This window comes from Buteo buteo, chromosome 1 (assembly GCF_964188355.1).
Source record: "Buteo buteo chromosome 1, bButBut1.hap1.1, whole genome shotgun sequence".
Classification (NCBI taxonomy): domain Eukaryota; kingdom Metazoa; phylum Chordata; class Aves; order Accipitriformes; family Accipitridae; genus Buteo; species Buteo buteo.
In genome coordinates, this window is record NC_134171.1 from 28163335 (window position 1) to 28182839 (window position 19505).

A 19505-nucleotide genomic window follows, 5' to 3' on the forward strand; every position below is an offset into this window, starting at 1 on the left:
AGGTAGAGGATGCTTAAGGAGGATGTTGAGCTGTGTGGAGGTGATTGGCCACAGTCCTGTGATCACAGGGTGTGATGAGGAGCAGCTTCAAGGTCAGCTACTATCAACGCAAAAGAATGGATAAAATACAGTCTTTTCTCCAATAGCTAAGGGTTTACTTATTCACTCAAATAATCCCAATGATTATCCTGAAAAATCTTCATTTTAAAACTGAGAAATGTCCACTTTTATGAAGCATTTGTTTTGCATTTTCACTGTGATGGAGGAATGTGATTTGCGATCAATAATTTTATAGAGCTTAGAACAGAATGCTGTGAAGTAGCTTGATTTCTTCAAGTTCAGAAAATATCTTGAATGGATCTTCAACTTGTTTCATTCTGAGAAGCACACTTAGAGTGATCAGAATATAAGGTATTTTCAAATATCTTTAGAAGTGGATGAAGATGTTGTAAGTGTGATTCCCCTCTTGTGCTGATTCTCTATTAGTCACCTCTTTCTGTTTAAGTTTTCTTCACCCTGTTTCTCAACCTTTAGAACAACATTTCAGACCTTCTACTACAGTTATTTTGCATGTATATAGCTTTGTTAAACAAGTAAAACATAACTGTTGACAATCACAGATGAAAGGATGTGGAATCTCTGTGAAAAAACTTAGTGAAAATGTTAAGTGATTGTCAGGAGGGTGGCTGTGCTGTGATTTCCTCGCTCCCTCCCCCCTTTAATTTTCTGTTCCTAATTGTTTTGTAAATTGTCCATTAAACTGCCCAAATAAGTTACAGTATATGTCCTCCTACTGGTGAGCACAGAAACAATACGCTGTTCCACAGCTAATCACATTTACTTGCATATAAATCTATTTAATCAGTCCATTAAAAATCACACAGGCTTTTTGGTCCTCCTCTGCCAGATGTAAATACTTAAAATTCATACAGGGCCAGGATCCAGAAACGTGTTGCTCAGCACAAAATGCAAAGTGCTAACCTCAGTGTTGGAGCTAAAACTCTAACAGATGCATTCATTAGCCAGCTGAAGTACATCGCTATGTTTGATTTTTTTTTTTTCTCTATGCAGTACAAGAAGGAAACATACCCCAGGGTCTGTATATGAGATTTAAATAAGACTCCAGCACAGTCAGGATGCCTTGCCTAATATTGAATACTTCTAGCTGAAATCACTAGCTGCATAATGGGCTACCACCCATTAGTCTTCCTGACAAAGATGGAGAGAATCAGCACCCTGGCCCACCCGTGCTGTGTGTATTCCTACTATCTCACTCAGAAAATGGGCAAAGGACAAAAGACTTTATTGAAAAAAAAAGAGAGAATCGTAGCAATACACACAGCTGGGCTGGGCTAGGGGGCTGACTTCGTAATTCTATGAATCAAATGTTCAAAGAACACAATTCTGAAAAAAACGTGAGTAGTGCCGAGCCTTCCTGTTATTTCTAGCAGTCATGGAGCAGCTGCTAGAGGTTACTCCGAGATTATGTTCTCACTGAAATTATTACCAGAACATACCCTTTTTTTTCTCTGTAACTCCACAAACTCGTGTACTCTGTGAGTTAATGATTTCCGTTTATTTCATGCATATTCTTTAAAATTTATCTCACTTTTCCTTTTTTTTTTTGTGGGTTTTTGAGACTAAGATATAGCAGTATTTCATTTGCTGGTCTCCTTCTGCCAATGCCATAGTGCAGCTTTGACCGGTCTCTAGAAATCCATCTTTAAGAGTAGTGTCTTGTTGTCCAGCAGTACCTTTTCCTATCTCTACATCTTCACATTCACATCAACTGCCCAGTAACTGCAAACATTTGTAACAACCTTATGATATTTTTAAAAGAATTTTGTCAACAGCACATTCCACCCTGCTCTCTTGTCAGATCAGTTTTTAAAGACCATTCCGGAGAAGTGATTTCAGTTCAATTCTGTGCTGGTTAAGATTCAATTTCACAGAATGAACCGCACCGTTGTAACCAGTCTGGGCAGTGTGAGGAGGACAAGGTGTGAGCTCCTCCCCATTCAATCAGCAGGATCCTCAAAGGCAGGGTAATCTTAGGAAAAAAGGAACTGTTGTCAGCACCACACTCACTTGTGAGCCAATTGAATGATATTCTGGAACCTTTAGAAGAGAAGGTCATTGATTAAACACATACTAAAGTATGCAGGTATGCTTTTCATTTGATGTGTCATTAAATTAAATTAGGAGGAAGGAAGATCAAGACAAACAAAAGGAGGTTGCTTTTGATATAGCATATAAATAAGTTGTGTAGCTTCTTGCTGCAGGATGTATAAATTAAAAGTGACTCTACAAGTTCATAGAAGAAAATCTATTAAAAATGCATGCAATTACACAATCTTGAGAAGTCCCTGAGTCACTTACTGATGGAAACAGGAATAGTGTTTAAGGAAGTTTCAGCATGTCCTTCTACTCTTGTGCTATTCCCTAGGGAAGTGCTACTTGACATGTTTTGGAGGCATGTATTGGATGATAGACCTTTGGTCTGACCTAATACAGCTGTTTTTTCAGTCTTAAGATCTTAGAAGACCTGAAAGAATAGTTGCTTAAATCAAGATAATACTTTAATTCATTAATTTAGCTCAACGTTATTAAATAATTGGCACTAAGATTTTATTGTTATAGAGTTTCTCTCTGAGAATATTAAAAAAAGCTATAAAAAATTTTGGAAAAAAATTCTTAGTCAAGAATTTGAAAATTAATTCAAGTATGTGCACTTACTAGAATTAGTGTCTCCAAGTCAAAGTAATTTGTCATTAATTTGCAAATATATTTTATGGAGGGATTTGCATACAATTCAGATACTGAATAAAAATCTAGGTATTTGCTATTTCAATGGAATATGTCTGGGACAACTCTCTTTTTTTGTATGTTCAGTCCCCCACCCATTTCCTGAGAAACAATTACCGCTCAGTAACATTTAAGATGTACATATGAATGAAAAACCCCAGTTAAATTAGTCAGTAAACCAAGGAGAAGCAGGTTTTGGTTTTTTTTTCTTAGAATGATCTTAATCTGTTCACATATTGATTAAAAAAAAGTTTACTGAAGGAATGCCGGATTTTTCATCATCAACTGAGCAGAGAGAAAGTGAACATGGAAACTGCCAAGTGTAGTAAGCCAACAGCACTGTGCTTTTCCTATAGACTAAAAGTGTCTCCATCAAGCTGGTTCAAGACATATTTCATGTTATCTCATAGACAACCTTATATTCCTCTTCCCTGTGGACCTCAAGAACTGAATGCATTTTTCCGTAGTTGCTCAGTATCCTGGAGGCTCGTACCTGAAACGTTTGTGCACTTTCCCTGCTCGCAGATTGTAGTGCCTGTGTTAAGGTGAAAAGATCAGTTTTGGGGGTCCTAAACTGAGCAGGCAGCTTGGGCAGTAGTTTGGGGTATGTCAGCATGTGTTGAAGGTTTTGTCTCATGCAGGTGGAGAAAGGGAGCTTGTGAAACCCTGGGTTCCCTGTGGATTTGTTAGAAAGCCTGAGGATGTGGAAGGAACCTGTCTTCCTCAGTCTTGGGCTTTGAATGCACCATGGCTATTCAAAGCTGCTGAAGGCCACGGCAGGATACACTGGAGTTTAAGCAGATATCATCACCAGGGCAGTAATTGTTAATTGCAGACAGAGACTCTGTGTTTAGCCATATTCTGGAACCTTTCTGTGTCTTTGTTCACATCAGTCATACCTGTCTCTTCTAGAAGAAACTTGTTTCAGTTTTGCATCAAAATGACATGAAACCAGAGGGAGACTCTTTTCAGTTAACAGGGTTGAAAAGCTGTAGCACTCTAAAATAAGTGGTATTTGGAAGCCAAAACGCAACGTGAACTCCCTACCGGTCTATTAAATTTTTATGTTACACAGGCACAGTCATAACCCAAAGTGGGTGTGAGTCTTAGTGACACTGGTATATTACTTAATCCCTTCATTATTACATAATTACATATTGTCACATGTACTTATTATACGCAAACCAAAATGAATGTGCTGGAACTGTTCTGTCACACATCTGGGTGTTCGACATGGTTGTTACTTGGGGTAGTTCATTCTGCACAGGGGTGAGTAAAGCTTCTCTCTCTAACTGAAAGGGAATGTTTGTTTGCTTTTGCCTTGTGGCCCTATAAGTGTCTTTCGGCAGTGCAATCAAACCAGTTAGCCATTAAAATGTTGTCAGATACAGTAACTGAAATTATTCTTTTAAACTGACTGAGGAGAGGTTTAGCTTTATTATGACTATAGACAAAGACTCACCTCATCCGTCTTTGTCTGTAAAGCATATGACACCTCGAAAAGGATCTAACTGCAATCTTCCTACCCGTTCATTCAAAACAGTTTCTGGCTTGCTTAATGCTTTAGGGGTTATTTTGACAGCAGGTTGTATGAACCTTATACTGTGGTTTCTTTTGTGTTGTGTTGCTTCCCCACTGATCCAAACACTTACCTCTGTCTGTCTGCCAGTGCCATCAAATGCCTGTTGCAAATGAAACAATTGCCCAGGAGCCAGTGAATTTTCAGACCTGTGAAGGAACAGTAAGAGCTTGATATGGCATCTAATGGGAATGCAATAGGAAAGGAAAATTACGCCTTCAGAGCGAGCTCTGCAGTTCCCAGAATAGAACAAAAGCACTGTTCCCTGCTACCCAGTCAGATATCACAGCTTTACAGAGAGCAGACTCTCTAGGAGAGTTTTTCTGTAGGCTCAGCAGGCAACCCCTAAACCAAACAAAAACTTTATTGAGATGTCAAGAGGTACATATGCATACCCAGAATTGATCCATTCCTTCTTTTCTGCCTCCTAAATTTTAAGGACTGCTTCTGCCACTGTGAGGTACTTTCCCTGTTGTTTCTGAAATAACCGCAATCTGAGACACCACAAAATGTAAAAGTTAAAAACGGTAACTATCTTCAAACAGTATGACAAATATAGATGTATTCTATATTGGCGTCCTTTCTGGAGGCAAAACAAAGTCCTAAAGCATTTGATTTTTTCTCCATCTTTTCTCAAGCAGGAGTCACTGTAATTTAATCTTGCTTGGGGCACTGACTTAGCTGTGTCCTTCCCCAGATGTTAGCTATTAATAAAAATACTTTCTCCAGAGCTACTATGCTACCTTTCAGCCGTGGCAATGTATTTGCTATGTCTTCGCAAGCTCTGTTGATTTCTAGTGATTTCTTTCCTTGGCAGTGCTTTATGGCAGGATCATGAAGAATGGGCCTGAGGTGTCTGACAGATCTGAATGTCGTACCTTAGGAGTCGAGAGACTGTCCTGAGGCCATCAGGGCTGTGTACAAATGGGTCAGGACCGTACCTTCTGCCCTCATACCTCGGTGAAGAAACTGAAACAACAAAAGCTAGTGGTAACAAAACAACAGAAAAACAGACAACTGGACCGAGAAAGCCATTCACTGCACATCTCATGCTTGCTATTGCTCACGGGTTAGGGAAAAGAATAGAACTGTGAAAAAAAGGCTCTAGACTGTATCCCAGCTATTTAATTCTATTTCTGTATGCCACAAGTTGTTAAATTCCTCTTTTTAAATAACACTAGCAAAAGGCACAGTAATAAGTGTACTTACCTTTACAGATATCTGCACAGATGACAAAACCACGCCTAGCAATCAGAGGGAAAACCTGCGGTGGAGAAATATTTTTTTCTTCAACTTAGATCAGGGGAAGTAAGACCATATTATTAAAGCAGCCTCATAGACATTATTCTCAGAACAGAGCATAAATAATGGATAATACAGGAGTTAATGCAGCTGCAGAGCAGGCCAGGAACCACAGATTCAGCCCAGGTACTGCATACAGCACTCCCTCTGTGGTATGTGCTCGTTTTGTCATGTGAAGAGGTTACTGAAGAGGCAGGCTATTGAAGTCCCTCTCCAATGCGCCCCCTCACCTGGCCATCTCATGGTGGTGAGACCTTACTGCCTGTGTGTCACAGAGGTCTGCCAGTGGACTTGAAGAGAAGATAAACACTTCTCACTGCCTTTTTCTGTCAACGGGACCTGAGGATTTAATTCCCTGAGAGTCATATAAGCTATGTTCTCCCCAACCCTTTTTCTCTTCGTTAATACGGTCAAATATTGCAGGTTGCTGTGGCTATCCAAAGCCCAAGAGATCATTGACTCTGCTAAATTAGTAAATACAGGACTTGTTAATGCTGACCTAAAGCAGCATGTTATTAGCTTGTAGCTGGAAAAAAACAGGGTTTAGTCTGAAGCAAGCACTAAATTTGCCCTCCTGCTCCTGTTTCCAGAGTGGCAGGTCAGGGTTTTCCATATCACACCTATAGCCATATGTCGACTTGTGCACAGGGTTTCATATGTTCAAAACACGGGTAAAATGTTTCCAATTAAATAGCAACTACATAGGAAGTGGCTACACAAATATTGGAGTATAATTATGCCATAAACATAAAAATTGAATAAAAAAGATTCAGTTGCAGTCCAGTCTACATTGTTTTATCTAAGTATAAAAAAAGAGCCATAATATTCAGATATACGGTCAATATTTACAGAAGAAACAAAAGAAGAAAAGAACCTTTTTTTTCCCCTTTGATGATACTGAATGTAAATGCATTTTCAAACAACAGTTCTGCAGTCCTTGCTAAAATTCAACACATCTGGAGTTTAGACCGAGTCATATATTGTTGTGTAAGAACATATAAAGAGTAAGTCAGAACAGCAATATGTAATGTACTAGTGAAATAATATTAATAAACCAAAAAGGTTAGGATCAACATCATTAAAAAGTAACGTAGAACACTATAGGACTGGTGGAGTAATGTCTTTGTTTATTATGCTGTCAGAGAGACATCCATCTGGCAAAGTACAGCTAAAATATTCCCCAAAGTATCAAAACAATATATGGTCAAAAGGGCATCAGGAGACGTGTGTGTGGGGGCATAAACAGGCCTTCTCATTGACAAAGCTGCTCTCTTCTGGGTAGTTGTTTGTAGTGGATGGATCACAAACTCTCCTTCCCTGAAGAATAATGAGTCTGTCACAGCATGTGAAACTTCTTTTCTAGTGGGAACAAAACAGTTATCTCTCTTCATACCTAAACCCTGTCTTAGAACGAGATAAAAATATATGTTTTTCTTTTTGTAGGAGTAGTTTTCTCAAAACAATTTTGTCCTAATTCTGAACACCAAAAATATTTTCTGCATGTTCTGTCTAATTTAATATATGCTATATTTTCAAAGAAGATTAATTTTTTCTTGTACATTGTAGGATTCATGCGTATCTCCCACACAAATGTAGGGATTTAGTCTTCTCTTTTGTAGAGTCTGAACGTATACTTTTGTAAATATTTTGTTCAATCTACGGTTTTCTGAAATAGAACCTGCTCTATTAATGAAGCTCAGTGATGCATGAGTGCAAGCTACCCACAAGACATCATGTATCAATAATTATTGTGACAGAAATGTTTAAATGAAGTGCAACTTTCAGCATACTTCACTCAGAGTGTATTTCAGATTTTCAAATAGAAACCTTGATGGATCAAACCACCACATAGCTGGAGAGCAGTTCACAAGTCCCATGTGTAAAAGCATTGTTCATATTACTATAGATACAGGTCACGGTTGCAGCTAGCAAATTGTTTATGTTTCATTGTATCTAGCTATTTTCTGGGGGAAACCTGTTCTTTCCTGAGGGTCTTGCAATAGATGTCAATAAAACTTAGAAAAGTACACTGAGTTAAAAAAAGAAGTGTAAGCTAAGCATAGGGGTGTACAGTAATAATAACTTAAGCATGTTGCCACACATAAGCTTTTCTACCCATTGCAGCATGACAAAAATGCACGTTGGGGGGGACTAAAAATATTTGACCATTAAATGCTCTAGCTTATTTTCCTATGAAAAAATCTGAGTGTGGTGTACTTCTCCCCTATATGTATATATCTGTGTATGTATAGTTTATGTAGCGATACTTTTCCATTAAATAAGATGTTTGGTCTTCAGACATTTAGATTTAATTGTCTATGTAATACTCACATCTCAGCAGGAATCAGAAAAAAGGCAGAGATTTAACACTGAAGTCAAGGAGATATTGAACACTTGCGAGTATCATGAAATTCAGTCAAGTAGAAAATCCAAATGACTATGAATTGGGTCATCTCTGTGATCATAATGAAATATCATTGTTAAAGAAAAGAGGCATCAGATTATTCTTGCAACTTCATTTCTGATGGCTTTTTAAAGCACTCTTTTGAGATACGGTTAGCTTGAAATGTCTTTTTGAGAAAAAAAGATAATTAGCATAGAAAAAGGCTTACAGAGGCTTATGCTTCAACTGTTGAGACTGATGAAACAAACGTTTAGTCATTTTATAAGTTGGCCCAACAGAATATGAAGTATTGGATTGAAAATTTGGAGTAGATCTGAAAGATAATCAACAGTGTTTTGATTACTCAGTAATTCTCTCAAAGAAATAATGGCAATAGAAACAATCATTCATACATGGTAATTCCCTTGAATGGCCCTTGTGCTGTTTTCAGCTCCTCACTTTCTTTTCAGAGTTGTGATATATGATGTCCACATTTATTTTTAGTTTTCCCTAAGCATTTTCTAGTGCTTAGAGTGTTGGCAAAACACCGCGATTCTGACCAGTTTGGCTGCAGTCTGTAATCTCAGCTCAGACCAGATGGTGAGCCTCAGATGCTGTGTGAAACAGGTAAAAGAAAAAAAAAACCCCAAACCTATGAACACTTAAAATATTGTTGGCCGTTTTACCAAAGATACTTTCCAGACAACAGGTGTTCTTTTTTTTTTTAATATTTATGAAACTGCATATCATTTAGAGCTAGAGGAATTTGATTGCTGAGTGATCAATGTTGTTATCCTTTTAGTCTTCTATGGATTTTTCTTCCTTTTTTTTTGTAATATAGCCACTGCAGCATTACTCCATCAGGCATACTGTACAATGCATACATACCTTTTTGTAACTTGGAGGAGTACAGGGGAGGACTGGAGTTTGATTTTATAAATAGATTAACAGATTAAATTTACATGTCCTATTGTGCTTTGTTACTATATGGTGCTTGCAAGACTGCAACCAATGCAAGGCACAGGTAAGGTGAAGGGTTACCCAGAGCAGCAGATATAGGTTTACGAGGTTTGTAAGTGAAACATGGGTGTTGGGTGAGTGACATGTTTACCCTTGGGTGCAATAGAAGCTCTTGGCTGTGTTGTTTGAAGGAAAGCAGATTTATTGTTTTCCAGTCAGTGTTAATGAGATTAAGTTGCTATATTTTTTGTTCCTTGGTGATGTGGAAAAGAAATTCAAACCTCAATTGCTCTGATACTAGTTAGATAGCTGAAGGAGGTATGACTAATTATAAAGGAGTAGAATATCTGCAGTGGGTGCACAGACAGCTGCAGTTGGAGGTTTTTCACCCCTCCTAGGTATTACAGCATGGGCACTGCCTCTGGACCTTCTATTTTGTTCTTCTTTCTGCATGGTCTTGTTTTTGCTTCCCATGCCCTTCCTTCTGCTCCTTCCACAAAGCTTCAGAACCTAGAAGGCAGATAAAAAAATGCCCAAATGGACTATCACAGATAACTCCCTATTTTTTTTTTTTAAAGGTAGCCTTAGGACTTTGAATCCTGTTAATTCTGAAAGTGTAGAGCTAGAAAAACTTGACTGTAAGCAGTCAACTAGGATATATTTCATATCTGTCTTTTTTTTTTTCTTTATGCCAGAAAGGGGTGTTACCTTTAAATATACCATCATGTATGAAAGCTTTTAGCTGGTTCATTTAATGGAGGCCCCTCAGGAAAATTTGCATCATGTTTGGGAGCACAGGATGAGAAAAGTGTGAATATGTATTAACAGTTCCAAAGCAGAAGCTTTGTCCAGAAGCTGAAGTGGAGACAAGTGAAGCAGAAAGCTCAGGGTTAACCCTGAGGTTAACAGGAGATGCAAACAGTTACAGTTTCAATAGGCCCTTTAAAAGAGGGAATGAAATCTTCTCAGCAAAACTGTGTTACCAAATAAATCACTGAAGTTCGAAAATAGAATTATTCTGGTTTTCTGTCCAAACTTTCTATAAGGTTCTTTGTTGACAGTCTTAAAATGTAACTGAAGGGCTAAGAATTCTGTTAATGAAAACAAATTTTCACTAAATTTATGACTGTAGTAGAGCAACTGCACCTGCTTTTTGGGACTGAAGCAGCACTATGCAGTCTAAAAGCAAATAATGTTGAGTTAGTTAAAAAAAACCAAACAACAAAAAAGACTTTGGTCCTCTTCCATGAAAAGGCTGCTAACTGGTAACAGTTGCATCAATCATTCCCTTGTGGGTAGCGATGAGTGGATGGTGTTATATTCCTTGCTGAAAGCAAATTCTAGATAATAATATGTTCCTTAGAAACATACCCAACCTGTCTCACTGAAAACATGGTAATGCCAAGCAGTGGATATTTGGATAGGTCCTTCATTAGTGTCCTGGTTTCAGCTGGGATAGAGTTAATTTTCCTCCTAGTAGCTGGTACAGTGCTGTGTTTTGGATTTAGGATGAGAATAAGGTTGATAACACACTGATGTTTTAGTTGTTGCTGAGCAGTGCTTCCACTAAGTCAAAGAGTTTTCAGCTTCTCATGCTGCCCTGCCAGTGAGTAGGCTGGGGGTGCACAAGAATTTGGGAGGGGGCACAGCCAGGACAGCTGACTCCAACAAACCAAAGGGATATTCCATACCATGTGACATCATGCTCAGTATATAAACCAGGGGGAAAGCTGGCTGGAGGCTACTGCTCAGGAACAGGCTGGGCATTGGTCAGTTGGTGGTGAGCAATTTTGTTTTAATTTGCATCACTTGTTTTTCTTGGGTTTTATTTCTCTCTTTTTGTTATTTTCCTTTTCATTACAATTCTTATTTTATTTCATTTTATTTTATTTCAATTATTAATCTGTTCTTACCTCAACCCATGAGTTTTCTTACTTTTAACCTTCCAATTCTCTCCCCCGCCCCACTGGAGGGGAGTGAGCAAGTGGCTGGGTGGTGCTTAGTTGCTGGCTGGGGTTAAACCATGACAGTTAGCTTCCTAACGGTTTTCATTTCAATGACTGTAATCATAATTTAGTAAAATGATACTTAAACCAACCTGAATAGCAAAAGAACATACCAAATAAAATCACCATTCTACAACTGGCAGGGGGTGTGACTTATACAAATGCTGAGCTCAAAAGAGTGTCAGACTGACCAAAGCTCATAAAGCTAGTTCTGCTTTGACCAATGTCTGCATGCACAGGCCAGGGGCATATCCATCTGGCTAGGCAATTCTGTGTCACAAGAACCAACAGCTGTATGCATTGAAAGTCATACACAGAAGTACCTGCTGTTGGCATGGCTATACCTAACTCAGCAGCTTCTACATAACATGACACGACGTGACATGACATGACATGACATAGCCATGAACATACACACCAGTTGTTATTGAAACCATTCCCTGCTGTTGTTTGTAAGTGGGGCAACATCATCTTGCTCTGCTATAATCACTATTGCAGTTGTTGTGTAGGGTTTTTGTAACAGCACTATGGAAAAAAGACCAGCTACTGCCATTTTATTGGAATATAATGAAACAGAGTGAACAGACCAAGTCTAGAATGAACTAACACACTCACAGTGAATCTATTTCTGATGCAGAAGGATCTGAAAGTGAATGTAGCCTTTAGGAACTACATAAAATATTTATAGTATCTTGTTCTTTATTTATCAATGCCACCAGCAACACTGCTTCATTTTACAGAGGCTCCATTTATATAGCACTGCATAAGAGAACCAAGTAAAAGTAAATGGACAGAGAAATAACCCTGCCTTTTTAAATGGAATTTAAATTAAAAGGTAGACAAATACAGCCCTGAAAAAAATCCCAATCTTTGAGCTCTAATTACCTTTACATTACATATGTATAAGTATGCATATGCCACATATATCATGCTCTCAGCTGTTAGACTCAAATCTGTGTGTGGTACTCTTCATTTGATCCCTTCTGACTGCTTGTGTCAAATGGATGACTTCAGTTTGGATAAATTATTTCTGTATAAATGCTTTATATAAAAAAAGAAAATACTTAGAGTTTCTATTGGATCATGGTGGCCATCTGCAATTGCACATATCCAATCCCTATGGCTGGCAATAATTAACTCATTTAAAAGCATGAGGAGAAGGAAAAATGCTCACTGCCTTTTTTTGCCTTTTGTGACAAATTCAGCGTTCAGAGGTTTGTGCACGTGAGCAACTTTATACATAACCTTTGCATTTCAGTTTATTCATTTAAGTGAACAACACACAAAATTAAGGAAAATGAGAACACTTTTTGTGCACCACTTATGTCTTTGTCATTTTGGCCTGTCAAAATCCTTGTCCAACAGAGTGGTCACAGCACTTTGCTTTTTCTCAATAATCTTCTGTTCATTTGTCTGCAGATTCGTGCTGGCTGAATGTAAGCCAAATTGTGATTCACAGTCACTTGAAAAAGTGAAGTTCCTGTGACCAGTCTCCTCATTTCCCTTACTTTAATGCTTGCTTTAACTATTTAAAAAGCAAGATAAGACTGCAAGTGAAATGAAGTTCAACTACCGAATAACTGTTGTGGATGGCCTTTCACGTTCTTGCTCCGCAGAGAAAGGATTCCCTTTCGATTCCTTTGTAGCTTTGCAGCACTGACCACACCAGTCGCAGGCAGGCAGAGCGCCCATTACCATCTATCGTGCATCTTTACCGTGCATCATTTATAAGATGGAGCACTGAGAGGAAATAGTGTTCTGAATGTGACATCATAAAACTGAAATGTGGGTATGACATCAGCCTCTCACATCAGTGCCGTGTTTTGCAAGCTGGCTGGTCAAGCCAGAGCTTGTGGAGACTATTTGCATTGCACATTTTTTGAAAGTTTACTCATGGGGTGAGGAGTGTGGTGTTAGGAGGCGATGAGGAGCATACTGGCATGAAGAGCCTTTCTGTTTCCCTGGACGGCATGCTAGATCAGCTGTCAAACATTAAACCTAAGTGAAGTGGTCTTACAAATATGCTCCATACTTGAACACTATAGCACCCCTGAAGTCAAGGACAGGAATGGTAGAGGTCTCACAGAACGTTAACATGTACCTTTTTGCCTGGGTGTTACTCTTTCTGAGGTGGACAGGAAGTAACATTTCATATCAGACTGGACTCTGTTAGATTGTACAGGACAGCCAACATTTCTTCAGCTATTTATTTTACTTCAAAAGGACAACAGACAGGTTTACAAAAGGAAAGGGAAGCAAAATCTCTTTATATTGTCATTTATGAATGTTTCAAAATGCCTAGCAGTATCTTAAATCTTTGTGTATATCTGTTTTTGTCTGGCTAAACAACATTAATTTCCTGTTTTGGTGGAAAATTATTGATCAGTTAGAGATACAAGTGCATTAATGGATAAGAAAACTTTCTGGGGACTCCTCCCATGATGAAGAATTGAAGGATTAAGCTGCTGACTACTGTTTTGTAGAATGGCTTATTTAAAATAGAGCAAAAATCCTGACATAGCTAAAACTTTACTCAGTTCCCTGAGCTGCCTTTATGCAGTCAGTGTCTTTGAAATACTGTTATATAAGTTAGCTCTCATCCTATTTTAATAGTTAAAGCTTTTGAAACAAGCTCTTTTGACAGTGCAAGAAACGTTACAAAAAGTCAGATCTTAGGAGGGAGTTTCTGCTAGCAGGATATGTGTGTTCAGTGGTCCTTTTTTTCTTTATGACCCACTATCTTTCACCAATGTTATTAGTCCCAGAGAGGAAACCTAAGTTATTCATATTCTGCAGTGAGTAACAATGATTTTATTCTTTTGTAGATTATATGTTCATCCGGCCTTTTCTAAGGTAGGAAAAAAAGCTGCAGAAGAGAAATGAAAGGGACTCTTGCTCCAGTTATGAAGGAGAAAACAACAACAACAAAAAACCTCAAGAGAAAATGAAAAGAAGGCAAAGGCTTACATTATCGTGTGGGGGGTTTTTTTGGTGGGTTTTTTTGGGTTTTTTTGTTTGTTTGTTTGTTTTTGTGGGGGGTGTGTGTGTGTCTTTTTTTGTCTGGAAAGAGCTTGTGGTCTTCCCCTCCTATCATCATGAGGAGAGATGAGAGGAAGAGGTTCCTCATCTCTTTTGAGAACAGTAGTGATACAGTTTAAACTTAGCAGCTCTCTAGGTAACACTGTCAATTCTGCTTTGACAATTAGTGATGAAGGAAAGTGTCCTGAAGCAAGTGATTAATATTTTAGTAGGTGGCATCCTCTCTGCTAAGTCAGTATTGCTAGAGGGCATTTTGATGATGGTGTTTTAAAATGTAAAGCTGACATCCTGCTCCCTTGCAGCTGTTGAGACACAATTCAGTGATATTTTTACAAAGATGTATAATAATAGGGAAATCTCCTTGTGATTTTCTTCATTTTTACTTAATGTAAAATGAGCCAAACTCATGCTCCTAAAGACCTTTACTCTTTCAAATACATTTGAATGTGATCTATGCACTGACAGTGCATAACTACACTTAGTTAATGTTAATATTGGATTTATACACTTAGGCTAATGGAGAACAATTCATATGAATCAGGAATTTTATTGAGATTTAAGTAAACAAAGTTATAGACTGCAAAGACAGTTCTTTGGGAAGAAAAACAGTCTGCACAAATGGATGTTACTCAGCTCTTACAAGACTTCCTTCTCAAAACCTTTAAACAGATCTCTCCTTCTGTAACTCCTGCACTCTGAACTTCTTTATCTGATGAGCAGTTCGGCTCCTGAGCAGTTTGTCAGTCTGAGTTGAGATAATAGGCATTACCTTTACATTTACCCTCTCTTGCGAAAATTGATTTGTATGTTCTGTGTTTTGGGGGAAAAAGTCACACTCAGATTGTCATTCTGCAAATGCAGCCTGAGTTTTTAAAAATCCCATCTATTCCCGTGTACAAAGCAGCAACTGACTGTACTGTAACCATGGAGACCTGCCACAGATTCAGGAGTTGATTTTAACTCTCATGCTTCAGACCAGAAAATGTTAGATACTCTGCATCAGAGAGGTGACAGAGTCAGCATCAGGGAAAGGCCACTGGAGATGCAGCACACGGGAGGCCCTCCAGAATCACCAGGTCTGGGTCTGTTCTCTGAGAAGACTTTCACTGGGTCAACCTCACTGCATCTCAGGCAAAAACTGGGAACACCCGTAGAGTTTGGAGAGTGAAAAATCTCTTATGCTGTTATTTGATTTTCGAAAATACTTAGAATCATGGCTGTGATCTGGAAATCCATGGTATTTTAGCTTCCCTTACAAGAGACCTACTCCTTCCCAGCCTTTCTAGTGAATATAAAGCTTATAGTAAAACTATAGAATTATATCTCAAAGTTATGTTGCCATGAAAACTTTCCTTATTAATAGCATTTGTCAGGAGTGAATTCATCAGTTGGTGTGAACTACTGATTTCAGTGTTGCATTACAGGTATATTTGATCCTATGTAAATATTTTTTACATTATGGCTCCATATCTTTTCCTCCACAATTTTTATCAGAGAAACCCTACTTAGATCAGATCATAAATAGCAGCTTTAAGTAATAGCTCCATTAGGATCTCTAAACTGTGTTACATTGCGATGGAAATAGCTTCTGGATGTTCCTTGCTGGTTATGATCAGAGATAGGGATCAAACAGCTTTAAACATTGATTTAGCATGAGAAGCTATGCAAAATCAAGGCTATTTAAACAGCAGGACATCAGAGAAGCAAGTTGGGGATTGAAAAAAGAATAATGACTAACGGGGGAGAATAAAATAAAAGTATTTTGGTAAGGGAAATAGAGGGGATGGAACATTATAGGATCTTTTCTTTGCCAAAACTGACCCACAGTACATATCAATCTTATTTTTCAATTAAGACAGCAGGGCTTTCAGCATTTGGCTTGGCTTAGTCAGTATCATCAGCTCTGATATTCCAGTAAGTGATGTATGGCTGTGTCCCTCAGAATAAAGGAGATATATTGATACTTGTGGCTAATATTTCTTCTGGATATAAGATAGCTGTATTAATGAACAGGGCAAAAGATTCTTTAGAACATCATTGCCTAATTGAGTACAGAACAACCGATGTCAGGAAGAAAAGGTTAGACTTGAAGAGTCTTTTCTATGCAGCCACATTTAAGGTTTTATTCCGTGAACTATAAGACTACTCAGAGGGTGTACAATATCTTATTTTGCCCTTCCTCTTTCATGTTTAGATCATTCTCAAGCGGTGTCCTATCAAACATTTACTTGCTCTGTACTCCTGTCTATGCACAGGGAATTCTGTCTTTTGTTTTGTGTGGGTGGGCAAAAGCGTCTGCGGGGTGAATTCTGCACCCACTATTTTTCCCTGATTCTGCTCGTTGCAATACATTGTGCATGGAGGGAAGGGAGTGTTACTGTTCTTGTTTAACAGAAGAGAGTGATATTGAGCATTAAATGCTTTCTTTAGTAATGGGCTGTGGGCATTTTTGAGTACAACAAATAAGTAGGAATCTGAACGGAGGCTATTGTGGCCTTCACTGAAGTAACAGCTTCTCCCTGCTTACAGCCAGCCCACCTCTTAAGATGCGTGTCCAGGATGTTGATGCAACAGTTGTCCTCTCTGAGGATGAGGCACTCTCAGACATTGTTCCTGCCCTGTGATACATAATGGCCAGAGACTTTGTCCTGGCCATGGGTCCTATACACACTAGATCCTTTTCTGAAAAACCACTTTCTCTCTAATAATCCTCTGGCATCAGTTGTTGCACGGGATTCTTACATCCCAGGTGCAAAACTTTGGGGTTTGCCCTTGTTGAACTTCAGCAGAAGTGTCAGAGTGGACATTCAGAGGAAGATGAGAAAAAAAATGTGCAAAAATCAAAGCTGGAGAAAGAATAAAAAGAAGAGATAAAAGAAAATATTTTGGAAGGCAAAAGTCAAGGAAGATAATAAAAATATGGATGAAAAGGAAATGAAAAAACCCATACATTTTTGTGGCTGTTGTGCTTTTATATTGCATTTTCATTTTAGGAACATATCAGATCTAGGCAACAGGGAAAAAAAGCAGTTTCCATGTTATATTTCAACTCCCACATTTTTTTCATGCAATGGTTGGATAAAACAATGTGGAAAGGTTCGTATGATGCCACAGGAGTCTGAAGCTACTGCAAGTTCTCTGATGGAATCTGTCAAATGTAAAAGCATATTCATTAAGGTCATGCACTTTTCTGCTTCCAGCTCTGTGCAGCTGTGGCATTTTTCCATCTGTATTTCTTGTTAAAGATCTGAATGACTCATCCCTGAATTTGCCTTTGAGGTAGGCAGTTTTCCTATGGCAAAGAAATCCAGCTGGTACACGAAAAATGTGTCTCTGTCAAGGAAGGATCATTCTTAAAAGAGTTCAACTCAGTCTTAAAGTTGGAATTTTATCATTCATTTTTCAGTCAGATTTTATTGCTTTGCAGGCTTTTTTGTATAATACCATTTTAAAGTAACAGACCAGATATTAAAAAACCCTCTATATTATTAAACTCTTCCTAGGGATTTTCAAGTAAGCATTAGAAAGAAGAACCTATATCTTACTGAATCTCCATTTTCATCTCTGAAAATTTTAGTATTTTCTAATCATGACTAGTTCTTATAAACAAATCAAACAAAATTCAAAGTTTTGGAATACTTTTAATGTCATTATTTAGCAATTAAAAGGAAAAATCATTTATGCACAACTTTAGTTGACTAATTGCACTTCACAGACTCCCACATACTCTTTTCCATTAGGAAATGCTTTTATTTTAGCTAAGTTTTTTAAAGTTTGATGTTTATTCATGCCTTCCTAAATGTCTGTGGATTATTAAGCTCTTTTATCTCAGTTTTCTTAGGCTCACCAGTTAACTGATTTCTTTGCAAATGAAGAAGAGACCTTGAAACATTCAGCTGTTGTAAAACAGAAAACTTCAATACTGTTAAAATACAGATAGTACTCATAAACAATAGCAAAACAGGAAAAATGTTTGCTGTTTCTATTGCAACTTCAGCATTACAACCTCAAAGCACTTGAAGTGCATTTATGAATTAAGACTTATGAAATTATAGCATACTAATGAAATATATCCTCAATATAAATAAGCATCTAAGGAAATTGCAAGTTTTCTCTGATTTTGAATTTTTTTTTTGCATTAAGAAGATAAAGTACGTCACTGCTTGGAGGCATTTTGAAAATATTTGAAGTCAAGAATGACATGTAGTTCATGGAGTCTTCTTTAATTGATTCACATATGCTAAAGAAATAGACTGTCTTGGGACAAGTTTGAAAATCCTAACTACAGAGTTCACAACTTGATAGTTAATAAAGCTACACCATTTGAAATTGTTTGAGTGATACAATAAATGTCCCAAACTGTGTTGGGTCTTTTTTTCTTGCAAACTCTATCTGGACAGGTGAGGCATCATAAAACTAGTTTCATTGAGTGCTTGGCTGGTGCATGCTAGGTTCATGTTTGCAAAGCATAATATAGGCTTCCTCTGAGAATCAGGCCTGAAGCGTCTGAAAAACCATAGGAGAACATGAACAAGTAGACTCTACACACTGAATTGTCTGTCTGTGCAATTCCGGATCTAATCCATGGTACAATGATTATCTATGGAAGCTGCCAGTGAACCAGGAACCACCTGTCTGTCTCCTGATATGTTTACATCTTGCTGTGTCATTTTGGTAGCTAGCTGCAGTGGGTTTATTGACTTTTTCTGGGGAGCAATTTCAAGGTAAAAGCATCACCACTGAGTCTAGGATTATTACTGATAGTCTGATGAAAAATTAGTACCATATTTAGAATGTGCTGTGAAGCTGTTCAAGAGATCTTATTGTCTAGCAGGTATTTGATAACTAAATAGAATGTTTAAAAAATTTCATTTGCCCACAAATTTTACAATACTGGCATTAAAATGTGAGTGTGTGCCACTAGCCATCACACAATGGTTTGTTTCTGAATGTAATTGCAAAGGAACCCTGTGCTACTCCATATGGTACTACGGAGTGATGTTTTCAACAGCAATACAACCATATGTATAAATAGCCTGTATTCAGATCAGAAGCAGAAGATTTAAAAGGAGTAACTGAATTGATTCACAGGGGAACTGACAGAGTATGCAACATGGCACTGACTGTTATGCGAATTCTGGAAGACTTAATCACAGTGAGGACTGTAATATATATTATACTGCATTTAAGCAGTTTGAGAAATTCGTTCTATTCACAATAGGAAAACTGGGTGTCTTGGTCTGGTCATTAATGTTTTACAAAGATAAAGCTAGTATAGAAATTCTATGCATCTCTCCTAATAAAGAATCACAAGACAGTGCGCACCACACTTCTGCACTCAGTATCATTGTTTATCCAAATATGTCATGGAGGTGTTCAGACAGAATGAAAGCAGAATCTGCTGAGAAAAGGTTAGGGCACAATGCCTTTA

The 19505-nt window shown here is 37.9% G+C and overlaps 1 long non-coding RNA gene across 1 annotated transcript in view; it reads right to left on the reverse strand.

The window, feature by feature from the left end:
* Nucleotides 1-1433: 1433 nt before the first annotated feature.
* The window catches only part of LOC142037203 (uncharacterized), a 72303-nt gene continuing 54231 nt past the window's right edge, over nucleotides 1434-19505 (reverse strand). The window contains exons 2-5 of the long non-coding RNA XR_012652307.1: nucleotides 5594-5648; nucleotides 5263-5353; nucleotides 4458-4533; nucleotides 1434-2118 (exon numbers count right to left, since the gene is read on the reverse strand). This is a non-coding gene — a long non-coding RNA (uncharacterized LOC142037203). The remainder of the gene's footprint in view (nucleotides 2119-4457; nucleotides 4534-5262; nucleotides 5354-5593; nucleotides 5649-19505) is intronic.